The sequence below is a fragment of the Quercus suber genome, unplaced genomic scaffold (genome assembly GCF_002906115.3).
Source record: "Quercus suber isolate HL8 unplaced genomic scaffold, Cork oak 2.0 scaffold_65, whole genome shotgun sequence".
NCBI classification, from domain to species: Eukaryota; Viridiplantae; Streptophyta; class Magnoliopsida; order Fagales; family Fagaceae; genus Quercus; species Quercus suber.
Window position 1 is genome coordinate 1,698,828 of NW_027069530.1, and position 16,935 is coordinate 1,715,762.

Consider the following 16,935-nt stretch of genomic DNA (forward strand, 5'->3'; position numbering starts at 1 on the left):
ACCTCCATCTTCCAATCGGGTACAGCTCAAAGAAGATTCCTACCAGGTAGGTGCTCCCATAATGTGTAAACAAGAACTTGTAATGCTTTCCGCAATGGAATATATGCTGGCAAGGATTAACCCTGCAGATAATGAATTGTCATTACAAGTTCTTGTTTACACATTATGGGAGCACCTACGTGGTAGGAATCTTCTTCGAGCTGTACCCGATTGGAAGATGGGCTATGAGGTGCCACTCTTTGAAGTATTTCGCTAGATAATGGTATATGGAATAGGAAAAAAATCTGAGTGCAAAACAATTTATCTTAATTCTGCAAGTTTTTTTTTTCTTCTTTCTTTGTAATGAACATACATGTAAATAACAATAAAAAATGATATTTGATGCCATAATGTGTTAATTCTAATCTTTCAGGGGATGACAGTGGCATATTTCCAAGACTACACAGCGATTCATATAGAGAATGAGGAATTAATGCTGAGGATGTTAAGTGATGGACTTTGCCTAGTTGCAACAATTCAAGCATTTAAAGACTTAGTAGAATACAATCATGATGATAATTCGGTCTATGAAGTTATTGCTAGATATCAAGATTTTATTCAACATGCGGTGACAATTATAGGCTTTGGAACTACTCCAATAACAAAGAAAAATTATGGTTGATTAAAAACAGTTGGGGTAACGGATGGGGAAATGACGGTTTGGGAAGAATATACAGAGGATGTGATGCAATTCACCCTAGAACTGGTCAGAGAAACTTCAATCTACTCACTGCAGTAATTGCATGTGGGGCTGTTAAGGAGAAAGTACTTGCTTGAGAGATAGAGTTTGTTAGGGTGCACAAATTGTCTAAGGTGCTTGGTTACTCACATAGCCTCACTAGTGGTGCCTACATTGATCCTTAGGTGATTATGCCATGCTTTTTATGTCCTTTGACTACATTGGTTCTTAGGTCATGAGGTCATGCATTGTATCTGTGGTTTCATTTAACTCATTGCTTAAGATCTCTATTTATAGGACTCCTCCCCGGATCCCAGAAGTTCATCTTCCTGAGGAGCCATTCTTGCAAGTTGCTTCTGCACTGAGAATTGAAATTAATCAAGGTTTTGCTGTCTTGCGGAATATTGCATCAGGAAGAGATTTGAAGCAATTTCTCATTGTATGTATTATTTTACTTCCATGTCTCTTTGGTAACAGCTGCACATTGTATGTATTATTTCCTCTTAACTTAACACACTTGTCGGTCTAACTATTAAATACTTTTATTGTTTCATAAAGGCTTTAAAATTTGCTATTTGGAACATAGTAAGTTAACAATACATTCCTATTCTTGTGATAATTGAAGTTCTTATTAAAAAACAAATTTTACATATGCTCAATTAAATAATTTATGAAATGAAATATCTATTGTGTTTTGGTGTAGGGGTTATATGTCTCCGGAGTATGTTATGGAAGGTGTGTTACCTATAAAGACTGACGTTTATAGCTTTGAAATCTTAATGCTTGAAATCATGAGTGGTAGAACAAGCAACAGTAACACAACAACACAATAAGTTCATTGTATGCAGAAAACTTGCAAAGCAAATGAAACAAGCACAATGCGATCAAGCACAAAGGAATAAAGCAATAAACCATGGCAAGACCAAAACATGCAATCATTATAACCAAGTGATCACAATGCTCACTCACACTTGGAATGAACATTCAGACATTCAAGATGATAAACACAAGGCAAATCACTTGAATGACCAACACTCAACCAATGCACAGTACAAGAACTATGTACATCTAGGAAAAATCCTACAAGGGCACAAGAGTGACAGTACTTAAAAAAGAATGCATAGCATTAGGTTAGAAGTACTGATTTAACAAAGCACAAAAGCTGCATAAAGCATGGCAAAAACCACAAAGGCCTATAAGTGCGCATAATCAAACCCTTAAAGCTTAAATAAGCAACATGGCTACAAAACTTAAACAAATGTGTTGAATTAACTGAATAACATCAACAATATATAAATGAACTAAGTATTAAACACATTCAAGAGTTATGAGTTTAAACCAACACAAGACTAGGACCTATAATAACAATAGTTAATCAACAAAATATCAAAGCTACAAACAAAACATTAAGTGATAAAAAAATCTCCCCCTCATAGGTGCGTCTTTTCTTAGACAGAGGGCCGCTCATCTTCGAGCTGGTTCTTGAGTACGTTGTCTTCTCGAACCAAAGCTCATTATATCAGTGTTATGAACTAGTGTTCACTTTGAAATACTTTTTAAGAAGGCACTAAATACGAGTTGACATGGTGAAGAACAATTGATGCCAAATCTTAGGCCTTTTGTTGAGTCCAAATCATCTCAGATAATGCAAAAGTAGTAAAACTCATAAAATGGGATGGGCTAGCCAATTGCCCTAACAAACCAATATTTATATATCCAATATTTTGCACTATCTCTAATCAATATAATTAATTAAAAAAAAAAATAGTATCAGTGTTTTCTCAGAAGTTAGAAACGAAAAAAGAAATCAAGATTCAATAGTTGATTCCATATTTTCCTAGAAACCAAACAGAAAATGATTACAGAGAGAGTGAACCTGGCGAATTCGGTAGTTGAGTGCTGGCCGGTGAGGATGGAGAGAAAGAGAGAAGAAGAGTGACGGCTTAGATAGGAAGTGAGAGCTGGCGAAGTGAGGGAGAGAGAGACCCAAAGGTAAGGATGAGGAAGAGAGAGTGAGGCGGCTGAAACTGTGATAGGGTAGGTAAAAAAACCCCTAACTTTTGCCTTTTGTTTTTATCCGTTGATATTCCTTGGTGTATTCTTTTTATCCGTTGATCCTTTTTTCTGAATTCTTTTTTTTTTTTTTTTTTTTTTGTTTGGGTGCTAATTCTCCTTTGTTTTTACTTTTCTTTTTTCTTTTTCTTTCCCAGGCGCGACATGCTCTTTTTTCTTTTCTCTTTTCTTTTCTTTTTCTTTCCTAGGCGTGACATGCTCTTTTTTCTTTTCTTTTTTTTTTTTCTTTTCTTTTTTTTTTTTCTTTTTTTTTTTTTGTTTTCTTTCTGATACCTTTTTGATAAGAACGTAATTTAATACCGGATGTTTCAATCAACCCATTTGGGATGGCAACTTTGTTATTACCTTTCAAAAATGATTAAAAAAATTTGATAAAAGAAGTTTAAATTCTTAACGTAATAATTATCCTTAGTCCTAAAATTTTGGTTTTTTTTTTGTTTTTTGGGGCTAAGTGAAACACGTTAGGAAGGAAACAAATTTTTGGAAAATTTTGGTGGGAAAAATAAAATAAGACAGATTTATTTTAAGGAAAACATAAAAATAAAAGAAGACAATTTTAATTCATTACCATTTTTTACTAGCCATTATCATTTTGTCATGCATTTTGTAATTGTACATGAATCAAACACATTTATATATTTAAGCGAGTTAATGAGTATAAAATATTAAAAATCTAATATTAATAAGCTATGAAATAAAATTTAAAAATAAAAAACAATCACCCACACAACTTTCTAAAAAAAAAAATACCACACAACAAAAATTATCACACGTTCTATCTTATTAAAAATTAAAAAATAATAATCATAGCTATTATTAAATTTATGTAAGAATTTTAATGTATGACTAACTACATTTACTTTTTTTAAAAAAATAATAATATAACTAATTGGATGGTCAGATTGAGAAAACATAACTATACAAGTACACAGCGCATGTCCATCACGCACCGTACTTAGATTTGAAATCTAACCGTTGGATTTAAAGAGTGTAATTGAAGGTTAATTCTGGTAAATTATGGTCACAATCAAACGGATGGATTTAAAGAAATGTGTGGTCAAAATTTAGTCAAAGTTGGTCAACCCAATCAAACTTAATAGATGGTCCCGATACTGCTGGACTTAATGAAATATATATTCAAATCTTGATCAATGGGATTGAAGAGTATGGTGACATACTGGTATTGGTGAAATTTGAGACTAATTTGATAGTTAGATTGAGTAAACATAATCATACAAGTACACAACACATGTCTATCATGCGCCATACTTAGATTTTAAATATAACCGTTAGATTTGAGGAGTATAATGAAATGTTAATTCTAGTAAATTATGGTCACAATCAAACAATTGGATTTAAAGAAATGCGTGGTCAAAATTTAGTCAAAGTTGGTCAAACCCGATCAAATTTAATAAATGGTCCTGATACCACTGGACTTGGTGAAATTCATATTCAAATATTGATCATTAGGATTGAAGAGTATGGTGAAATATTGATATTGGTGAAATTTGAGACCAATTGAATGGTCAAATTGAGAGAATATATATAGTTATATAGGTACACAACACATGTCCATCACATGTCATTCTTAGATTTGAAATCTAATCGTTGAATTTGAAGAGTGTAATGAAAGGTTCATTCTAGTAAATTATGTTTACAATTAAACGGTTGGATTTAGAGAAACGCGCTAGGAATGGCAACGAGTCGGGTTTTTCCATACTCGGACCCAACCCACGGGGCAAGACCCGTGGCCCAGACCCGGCCCGTTTAAGGTACCGATTTTTTTTCCGGGGCCCAGACCCGCCCCAGCCGGGCCTCGTTTAGGGATTGGGCCCAATTTGTGGCCCAACCAAAAAAAAAAAATTTAAGCCCAAATTTAAGCCCAATTCGCCTCGAATCCCTTGTCGTTCTCACTACTCTTCCCAGTCTTAAACCTCTGGGAAACAAACACAACCCTATTCCGTTAAGAAAAGAGAAAACACAGAAGCCATCGTCCCTCGGCTTCTCCATTCCATTCCAAGTGAGGATTCCATCACTCCTCGCTACATACTTTGGTTTCTCCACCATTTCGTTTCGCAGCTTCTTTTGAAGATTACAGATTAATGGACTCTGCTTATCACAAATCATAGAAACAAAAAACAACAACAGCAAGATATGATTCTTGCAGCATCGACTCACTTTTTAATCACTGTTCTAATAAGCCCATCTCACAGTCACACAAAAAAAAAACTTGTTACTCTGTATGTACCCATTAGTGCTTGACCCTCTCGGAGTCTGTAACCCTATTCTGTTATACATCTCTGAAGAAAAAAGCCAAACCAAATTCACAATAATACTTAGATTTCAAATTCGAAGCAATAGAAATTTTTGAAAAAATCCTAGTATATAGAATGAAATGAAAAATCTAGATCTATCATTGTCAACAATAACAATAGATTTAAGGAAAGAAAAAGAGAGAATAAGAATTTCTATATATTTTCCAGGTAAACAAACAAGATTGAAGAATCTACGGTTACCTTTGGTTGGCGAGCAATGAAACGGTGCGATCTGGCTATTAGAGTAAGAGAGTGTTGAAGTGAGTTGCTGAGAGAGAAGGAGTGTTGGATTGAGTTGAAATGAGGGATTGAGCTGAAATGAGGGAGAGGGAGGCTGAGTGAAGAAATGAGGAGAGGAATTAGGGTTAGATACTTAGGTATATATATATATATATATATAAAGGATATTTTAGTTGCAAGTTGCTTCTGCACTGAGAATTGAAATTAATCAGGGTTTTGCTGTCTTGCGGAATATTGCATCAGGAAGAGATTTGAAGAAATTTCTCATTGTATGTATTATTTTACTTCCATGTCTCTTTGGTAACAGCTGCACATTGTATGTATTATTTCCTCTTAACTTAACACACTTGTCGGTCTAACTATTAAATACTTTTATTGTTTCATAAAGGCTTTAAAATTTGCTATTTGGAACATAGTAAGTTAACAATACATTCCTATTCTTGTGATAATTGAAGTTCTTATTAAAAACCAAATTTTACATATGCTCAATTAAATAATTTATGAAATGAAATATCTATTGTGTTTTGGTGTAGGGGTTATATGTCTCCGGAGTATGTTATGGAAGGTGTGTTATCTATAAAGACTAACGTTTATAGCTTTGGAATCTTAATGCTTGAAATCACGAGTGGTAGAACAAGCAACAGTAACACAACAACACAATAAGTTCATTGTATGCAGAAAACTTGCAAAGCAAATGGAACAAGCACAATGCGATCAAGCACAATGGAATAAAGCAATAAACCATGGCAAGACCAAAACATGCAATCATTATAACCAAGTGATCACAATGCTCACTCACACTTGGAATGAACATTCAGACATTCAAGATGATAAACACAAGGCAAATCACTTGAATGATCAACACTCAACCAATGCACAGTACAAGAACTATGTACATCTAGGGAAAATCCTACAAGGGCACAAGAGTGACAGTACTTAAAAAAGAATGCATAGCATTAGGTTAGAAATACTAATTTAACAAAGCACAAAGGCTGCATAAAGCATGGCACAAACCACAAAGGCCTATAAGTGTGCATAATCAAACCCTTACAGCTTACATAAGCAACATGGGTACAAAACTTAAACAAATGTGTTGAATTAACTGAATAACATCAACAATATATAAATGAACTAAGTATTAAACACATTCAAGAGTTATGAGTTTAAACCAAAACAAGACTAGGACCTATAATAACAATAACAATAGTTAATCAACAAAATATCAAAGCTACAAACAAAACATTAAGTGATAAAGAAATCTCCCCCTCGTGCGTCTTTTCTTTAGACAGAGGGCCGCTCATCTTCGAGCTGGTTCTTGAGTATGTTGTCTTCTCGAACCAAAGCTCATAATATCAGTGTTATGAACTAGTGTTCACTTTGAAATACTTTTTAAGAAGGCACTAAATACGAGTTGACTTGGTCAAGAACAATTGATGCCAAATCTTAGGCCTTTTGTTGAGTCCAAATCATCTCAGATAATGCAAAAGTAGTAAAACTCATAAAATGGGATGGGCTAGCCAATTGCCCTAACAAACCAATATTTATATATCCAATATTTTGCACTATCTCTAATCAATATAATTAATTAAAAAAAAAAATAGTATCAGTGTTTTCTCAGAAGTTAGAAACGAAAAAAGAAATCAAGATTCAATAGTTGATTCCATATTTTCCTAGAAACCAAATAGAAAATGATTACAGAGAGAGTGAACCTGGCGAATTCGTTAGTTGAGTGCTGGCCGGTGAGGATGGAGAGAAAGAGAGAAGAAGAGTGACGGCTTAGATAGGAAGTGAGAGCTGGCGAAGTGAGGGAGAGAGAGACCCAAAGGTGAGGATGAGGAAGAGAGAGTGAGGCGGCTGAAAATGTGATAGGGTAGGTAAAAAAACCCCTAACTTTTGCCTTTTGTTTTTATCCGTTGATCTTTCTTGGTGTATTCTTTTTATCCGTTGATCCTTTTTTCTGAATTCTTTTTTTTTATTTTTTTATTTTTTTTTGGGTGCTAATTCTCCTTTGTTTTTACTTTTCTTTTTTCTTTTTCTTTCCTAGGCGCGACATGCTCTTTTTTCTTTTCTTTTCTTTTTTTTTTCTTTCCTAGGCGTGACATGCTCTTTTTTCTTTTCTTTTTTTCTTTTTTCTTTTTGTTTTCTTTCTGATACCTTTTTGATAAGAACGTAATTTAATACCGGATGTTTCAATCAACCCATTTGGGATGGCAACTTTGTTATTACCTTTCAAAAATGATTAAAAAAATTTGATAAAAGAAGTTTAAATTCTTAACGTAATAATTATCCTTAGTCCTAAAATTTTGGTTTTTTTTTTTGTTTTTTGGGGCTAAGTGAAACACGTTAGGAAGGGAACAAATTTTTGGAAAATTTTGGGTGGGAAAAATAAAATAAGACAGATTTATTTTAAGGAAAAAATAAAAATAAAAGAAGACAATTTTAATTCATTACCATTTTTGACTAGCCATTATCATTTTGTCATGCATTTTGTAATTGTACATGAATCAAACACATCTATATATTTAAGCAAGTTAATGAGTATAAAATATTAAAAATCTAATATTAATAAGCTATGAAATAAAATTTAAAAATAAAAAACAATCACCCACACAACTTTCTAAAAAAAAAAAATACCATACAACAAAAATTATCACACGTTCTATCTTATTAAAAATTTAAAAAAAAAATCATAGCTATTATTAAATTTATGTAAGAATTTTAATATATGACTAACTACATTTACTTTTTTTTTAAAAAATAATAATATGACTAATTGGATGGTCAGATTGAGAAAACATAACTATACAAGTACACAGCGCATGTCCATCACACACCGTACTTAGATTTGAAATCTAACCGTTGGATTTAAAGAGTGTAATTGAAGGTTAATTCTGATAAATTATGGTCACAATCAAACTGATGGATTTAAAGAAATGTGTGGTCAAAAGTTAGTCAAAGTTGGTCAACCCAGTCAAACTTAATAGATGGTCCCGATACCGCTGGACTTGATGAAATTCATATTCAAATCTTGATCAATGGGATTGAAGAGTATGGTGACATACTGGTATTGGTGAAATTTGAGACCAATTGGATAGTCAGATTGAGTAAACATAACCATATAAGTACACAACACATGTCCATCATGCGCCATACTTAGATTTTAAATCTAACCGTTAGATTTGAGGAGTATAATGAAATGTTAATTCTAGTAAATTATGGTCACAATCAAACAATTGGATTTAAAGAAATGCATGGTCAAAATTTAGTCAAAGTTGGTCAAACCCGATCAAATTTAATAAATGGTCCTGATACCACTGGACTTGGTGAAATTCATATTCAAATATTGATCATTAGGATTGAAGAGTATGGTGAAATATTGATATTGGTGAAATTTGAGACCAATTGAATGGTCAAATTGAGAGAATATATATAGTTATATAGGTACACAACACATGTCCATCACATGTCATTCTTAGATTTGAAATCTAACCGTTGAATTTGAAGAGTGTAATGAAAGGTTCATTCTAGTAAATTATGTTTACAATTAAACGGTTGGATTTAGAGAAACGCACTAGGAATGGCAACGGGTCGAGTTTTTCCATACTCGGACCCAACCCGCGGGGCAAGACCCGTGGCCTAGACCCGGCCTGTTTAAGGTACCGGTTTTTTTCCAAGGCCCAGACCCGCCCCAGCCGGGTCCCGCGGGCCCCGTTTAGGGATTGGGCCCAATTTGTGGCCCAACCAAAAAAAAAAAATTTAAGCCCAAATTTAAGCCCAATTTGCCTCGAATCCCTTACCGTTCTCACTACTCTTCCCAGTCTTAAACCTCTGGGAAACAAACACAACCCTATTCCATTAAGAAAAGAGAAAACATAGAAGCCATCGTCCCTCGGCTTCTCCATTCCATTCCAAGTGAGGATTCCATCACTCCTCGCTACATACTTTGGTTTCTCCGCCATTTCGTTTTGCAACTTCTTTTGAAGATTACAGATTAATGGACTCTGCTTATCACAAATCATAGAAACAAAAAACAACAACAGCAAGATATGATTCTTGCAGCATCGACTCACTTTTTAATCATTGTTCCAATAAGCCCATCTCACAGTCACACAAAAAAAAAAAACTTGTTGCTCTGTATGTACCCATTGGTGCCTGACCCTCTCGGAGTCTGTAACCCTATTCTGTTATACATCTTTGAAGAAAAAAGCCAAACCAAATTCACAATAATACTTAGATTTCAAATTCGAAGCAATAGAAAATTTTGAAAAAATCCTAGTATATAGAATGAAATGAAAAATCTAGATCTATCATTGTCAACAATAACAATAGATTTAAGGAAAGAAAAAGAGAGAATCGGAATTTCTATATATTTTCCAGGTAAACAAACAAGATCGAAGAATCTACGGTTACCTTTGGTTGGCAAGCAATGAAACGGTGCGATCTGGCTATTAGAGTGAGAGAGTGTCGAAGTGAGTTGCTGAGAGAGAAGGAGTGTTGGATTGAGCTGAAATGAGGGATTGAGCTGAAATGAGGGAGAGGGACTTCGGATTGAGGGAGGGAGGCTGAGTGAAGAAATGAGGAGAGGAATTAGGGTTAGATACTTAGGTATATATATATATATAAAGGATATTTTAGTAATTTCAGGTACTGGGTTTTTAAACGGAGCGGGTTTCGGGTTTTTATGATAAAACCTGGACCCGACTCGGACCCGCTTCGGGTTTTTTTTTTTTTAACCCATACCTGACCCTATTCCTAATCGGACTGGGTAAAACCCGACCCATTAGGGTCGGGCCAGACCGGGTACCCACGAGTCGAGCAAAAATTGTCATCCCTAAAAACAGATGATGTTTAGAATTTTCCTTATTATGCGGTAGGAAAAAAAAAATCCTATTTAGCAGCAAGGAAAATTGAAACCTCCCTAATTTAGCATGCCTTTTCTACCCAAAAAAAAAAAAAAAACCTACGATGAACGGAGTTGATGATTTTAAAGTAGAATAACAAGATCTACAAGGAGGGTAGGTTAGAAAAGGAGAGAATATAAGCAATATGTGTATTAGTGTATGATTCTTATAGTTTGTGGTGAGACACTTGGGTTATTGTTGTTTGAGGGATGAGATGGTTTTGAGAGTAGAATGGTAAATTGTGGATCTAGTGAGTGTCTTCTTAGTTCTTTGGGGTGTGTGTGTGTGTGTGTTTCTTCCCATTTTATAAGGATTAGCTTGATTTTGTTGAAAGTTGCCATGATTTTATCATCAAGAAGTCAATATCTTGTTTTTGCATTAGGGAAAAGAAAAGGCACAATCTTCAAGGGCTAGTTGCGTCCTTAGTTTTGGAGAGGGAAAAGTTTCGGGTGCATTGAATGAAAATACGATGTTAACACATGACCAACTTTAGACATATATTCGCATTATGTTGTGTCCAGTGAACTAGAGTATTGGACGCAAGCCAAACTATTTTTAAAAATAAGATTTAGTTGAGCAATTTCTTTTTATTTAAAGGCAATAGAGATTGGGTATCCCACTAAATTAGTTGGCTATTCTATAAAGTTGGTGAATCAAGGCAACCTAGGGAAGTTATGCATTTTCTTCTAAAAAATGGGTTAGTGTGCATTTGCTAAAAAAGTGAGTAAATTCAGCACCAATGGACCTTGGGCATTAATGCATGCACTCGTGGTCCGTATCCACTATCCATACAGACCATCCCTCCTTTAGTTAGGCTTGGAATTTTCCTTGGGCTTAGGCCAAGTCCAATCGAAACACATGGATTTTATGGGTTCCTTATTTAGCAATGCAGCTGCCCCATTGGTGGGCCTATTTCTTCTTGGGCCATATCAGATTGACAAGCCTATTGCATTTTCGTCTATTTGCTGGCTTTAGGGTTAAATTATGGCCTAGGTAGTTAAATCTCAACAATGTATATTACCTTATCAACCAAAAAAAAAAGTATATTAGAAAGGAAGAAAAAGCACATAATGGAACACTGCTCTGATCTCTCTCTCTCTCTCTCTCTCTCAAAAAAAAAAAAAAAAACACTGCTCTAAAAATTAACCAAAATGACCATTGCACTCATTTTATTTATATTGATATAGGTCCAAAACAACATAACAAGATTGCCTTCTGTTTTATTAGTATAACAAGTGAAGTTTTATTTCTGTTAACATGATGTGATCTTAAGAACTATGATAAAAAACAGAAAGGTTATAAACTTGTGTACAGTATAGGTTACTACATTAAAAGTTTTTGTCTTTCAAGTTGTGCATTGTACTTCATTTATGCGCTAAATCCATTCTCCAAAGAGCTATAATGCCTAGAAGGAATGCTAACACAAACTTGAGCTGATGCTGCATCCATTTGACCCCTCCTAATCCCAGCATTATAGATGTTTGCAAAGGAGCACATGTGTTTCATCCCATATTGGGATAGTGATCCACAATGTGTTTCAAAAGTCCTCACTTACATAGATATGATTGATTAGAACACACTATTATAGTCGGAGATTAATTACTATTATTAATATAAGTTAAAATCCTCTAAGTTGGTACTTAGATTTTTTTTTCCTTTGAAGTAATTGAAAATTTTAAAATTATAATTTACCCTCTTGTAGTTTGGTCCTATTACAATTTATAATTAGTTCATAGATTTTCAGTTTTTACATTTGACCTCTTAAGATTTGGATTAAAATGAAAGCAGGCTCATCATCAAACCTCTAAAATTTCATTTCAAACCAAACTTTGGAGGTCAAAATGTAACAATTGAAAGAATTTGTGGGACTAAATTGTTATTGGGTCAAACCACAAAGGAGTAATTTACTTGCCCAAAAAATGCAAAATATATTAATTTGCTTGGAAACATAATAATTTCATTTTAATTCAGAACTAATTGTGACCATGCCAAGCCATAAATTTTCCCCTTCAATAAATGTTTTATTTTCTTGAAGTAATCTTGGTGTAGTCAATGACCTGCATGGTAGTCACTCACATGTTTGGCTTTTCTAATAGGAATTCAAACTTAACACTATGTTTGGATGGGTGGATTTTAGGGAGGATGGAAAAATTTGGAGAGAAAATGAGAAAGAGTGTTGTTTGGGAAGGAGGGAGGGAGAGGAAAATTTTTGGTGGGGCCCAGGCATTTTTCACCTGGGCCCACCTAAAACTTGTCTCTCCAAAATGGAGAGAAAATGGTGTGGGAGGAGTTTTATGGGTAAATGACAAAATTGCCCTTGCATTAATTTCATCCTATTGTCTTTTTTTTTTTTTTTTCTTCTGCCTGCTTTCTTGGGCATTTGCTCCTCTTGGGCGTTTGCTGTTTTCCTACTTTTTTTTTTTTTTAATCATGAGTTTGTAAGCAGTGACATACACAATCCGCAAACAGAAACTTTGGAACAACAGTACGAATTGGTAAGAACCAACTGCAATATATTGTTATTAAAATTATAAGGTCAATAAATTCTAGTTCAAGTGACACTTCCTCTTTGCTTAATAATAGAATGAAAAGTAATGTGAGTTTGTGACCCATCTGCATGATTAGATCAAATGGATTTTATCTCTCTTCTTGTAGAAAGAACATGTCAAAATCACGATAAATTATTTTTCATATCTTGCAAACTTCCTTCATGTCAACAATGGATACAAATATAAGGATAAAATATGAATAAAGGATAATTCTTGTTAATTTGAACCATGAAATTGTTCAATTCAAATACAAAAGATTAATTTGTACATTTTAGTAGTTGTCTATCATATCAAAAGTGTTCAGATATTGTTTGTGCTCATATTAATTGTTGATAGCATTTTATGATTTCAATATGTTGGCATTCACAGATTAAAGTGAGGACATTAAATAACAACTTAGATTGTAGCTCTCATGTCATGCAATATGATGATATAGGTCTTAGCCAAGCCAATCCCTTTTTATATTGGTGCAAATAGTACCGACACTTTTGTGGATCAATCTGAAGACTACTTGTGGTCACCTTCACAAACTATCAACCAACGAGATGCTGATCTCGTCCATTTTTGGGATAAGGTTTATTCTCTAACTCTTTTAATTTCTCGTTGAATTTTTCTTGAATAATGTTAAGAATACTAAAAATTTTACTACATACGTCTTACACACAATACAAAAAAAACAAAAATGATGCTAAGAATACTACAAATTTTACTACATTAACTTTCAAATTATTGGAACCGTAACATTACTCCCTCACAACAATATACAAGGAGCTCTTGATTGAAAGGAACATAATTAAGCCACTAGATATAGGCTTTTCTTTATTGATGTGAAATACCCATGCTCAAACTTTTCTTTCTAAATTTTTTCATACAGTCCCGAAAGCTCTTCAAGGAAAGTTGAAGCACGGAAGTAGTTTGTTGAAGCAATGTCACACACTACAAGAAATCTATACTATTGCGGCGGGTGCAGAAACTGCCGCTATATGTCCCATATTGCGGTGTTTTTTGGGATCGCCGCTGTACATTGGATCTATTGCAGCATTTTTTGGGACCGCCGCAATAGTTCTAATCTTTTGCGGCGCACTACAACAGCGATACATAGAACTGCCACAATATGTGTGTTTTAGTGGCGTTTACATAGATATAATGGCGCTCCAGAGAACCTGCCACTATAAATATGCATTTATGGGATAATATAGCGGCGGTATCAAAAACCGCCGCAATATTTAAGTTTTAGCGGCACTTTTCTTAGTTATACCGGCGGGTTTGTGATCGCCGCAATAGACCTTTGAATTGCCCATAACTAGTTCAATTTTTTTCCCTTCCCCCCTCCCCCCTCCCCTCCCCCCACCACCTAAATCTATCAATTTAGACTCTAACCTTTTCATTTCTCATCCAATTGTATCCTCTAAAAAAAAAACACACACACACACTCTCTCTCTCTCTCTCTCTCTCTCTCTCTCTCTCTCTCAAATTAAAATCTCACATCATTGATCTCAATACCCAAATATCGATCTTCCCACCACCAACATGCATTCTCACTCTTCAACCCTAGATTGGGCCTCTCTCTATTAGCACTCACCACCACCACTAGATGATTGAAGCCCCCAATCATCAATATTTGAATATTAATTTCACCAAATCTAGTGCATATGTGTTGTGTATCTATATGACTATATATATTCTCTCAATCTGATCATCCAATTGGTTTCAAATTTCACCAACATTAATATGTCACCATACTCTTCAATCCTAATGATCAAGATTTGAATATGAATTTCACCAAGCCTAGTGGTATTAGGACCATCTATTAAGTTTGATCGGGTTTGACCAACTTTGACTAAACTTTGACCACACATTTTTCTAAATCCAATCGTTTAATTGTGACCATAATTTACTAGAATTAACCTTTCATTATACTCCTCAAATCTAACGGTTAGATTTAAAATCTAAGTATGGCACATGATGGACATGTGCTGTGTACTTGTATAGTTATGTTTACTCAATCTAACTATCCAATTGGTCTTAAATTTCACCAATACCAATATGTCACCATACTCTTCAATCCTATTGATCAATATTTGAATATGAATTTCACCAAGTCTAGTGTTATAGGGACCATATATTAAGTTTGATCGGGTTTGACCAACTTTGACTAAACTTTGACCGTGCATTTCTCTAAATCCAACCGTTTGATTGTGACCATAATTTACCAGAATTGACCTTCAATTACACTCTTCAAATCAAAGGTTAGATTTCAAATCTAAGTATGGTGCGTGATGGACATGTGCTGTGTACTTGTATGGTTATATTCTCTCAATCTGACCATCCAATTAGTCATATTATTATTTTTTTTTAAGTAAATGTAGTTAGTCACAAATTAAAATTCTTACATAAATTTAATAATAGCTATGATCATTTTTTTTTTAATTTTTAATAAGATAGAACTGTTGAAACTAAAAAAATGTGCCATAAAAAGTGTTATAGGTACATACACCTACACAGCAACACAAATAGAAGTGACACTAATGTTGTGGACTAAATAATAAGATGAGACCAAAAAGTATTATATATATGTATGTATGTATGTATAAATAAATAAAAAAGGAGTCCACATGAGGCTAAAAAGCCACCTAACCTGCCATTACCTATAAGAAAGGATTGAAAAGAGAAAAATAAGGAGCTAAAGGAAAACTAGTCTGCCATTATCCCAAAAAAAAGAGGAGATAAAGGCTGAAAAGAAGGCCATGGCAGGAACAAAAATTGAATTAAAAAAGAAGAAGATATCACGTGAGCNACCAACCGGGCAACCACTTGTTGATGATTGGGACTGCCTTAAGGCAATGGTAACGTTACTAACTCTTAAGGTGTGTTTGGTTGGAGAGATGAAAAAGTGGAGATAGAAAGTGAGAAGAAAAGTGAAAGGATATAAAAGATTTTAATTTCCCTCCTTTTGTTTGGTTGGGAGTGAAAAAGTGAAGGGATGGAAAAATGAGTTTATATAAATTTACTTATATACCCTTGTTAAAAATAATGCATAATTATTTAAAAAAAATGACAAGCAATATAAAAAAAAAAAACCAATCACCCAAATTTATTAAACAATAAAAATTATGTCCAGGAAAAAAATCATGTCTAATTAAAAAAAAAAAAAAAAACATAACACTACACTACACGTACAACCCAAAAATCAAAAGAAAAAAGATTGTTAGAATTCGCACAAATTGAACGCTATCAAGGTGTACACTTCATTCAAGAGCAAAAAACCAAAACAGTATATACAAATAATTTTTGTTCTACCTAATAAAACACCTAAACAGAAGTGATCAAATTAAGATAATCAACCCAAAGTGAACCTGATATTTGCAAGCTGCTCTTTTTTTTTTCTCATATAACTAACATGATTGATACAAATTAATGCATCTATTGTGCATACCTGTCTCCCACCCAAGCCACACTATAAAAGTCACCCAAACATGTGTAATATTTTTTGGGGGGAGGATTTTGAGAATCTCCAGGGCAGTAAATTGCCCAACCAAGCTCGTCTGGTTTCGTTGATGTAGTTGCATAGATATTCATACCTTTTGGAAGAAGGCCATCAAAGTTGCTTCCAGAATCACAAGCTTCAAGATAAAAGACTTACAAGTTCACAAGTATTTTATCTAAAAGTTAACATCCCACCAAAGAGTGATGTGCCTAAAGGAAATGCGTGATGTGTAACACTAAAAATAGGACACATGATTTTTTTTTCTTCAATTAATAACATACCAAGCTTTTATAGCCTATAAATTATAGGTCCCAGTAGAGTTCTTCTTCTTCAAAACGTCGTTCAGATCATGAGCATAGAGCTGAGGAGGGGTAGGCATCCTTTAAAAATGACAATATGAAAAAGAGATTTTAAAATTACCATGTGATCAAATCTACATTTTTAAAGCAACATAAATTCTCCATTTTTCACAACTCTCTCTTAAAAGTTGACAAGCTTGAAATAGCATATTGTAATTGGAGTAACATCTATTTTCCTTAGTTTCACCATAGACTCCATTTTTATGATGTACTAATCACAATAAGACATGTTAATAGTTTATAAAAATAGTTGAGAACATTTGTGTTCTTGGAGTTATCGTTGAACTACATTT

General features: G+C 33.9%; 1 pseudogene; it reads right to left on the reverse strand.

The window, feature by feature from the left end:
• The window catches only part of LOC111987010 (vacuolar-processing enzyme alpha-isozyme-like), a 75,003-nt pseudogene that overhangs the window by 53,587 nt on the left and 4,481 nt on the right, over nt 1-16,935 (reverse strand).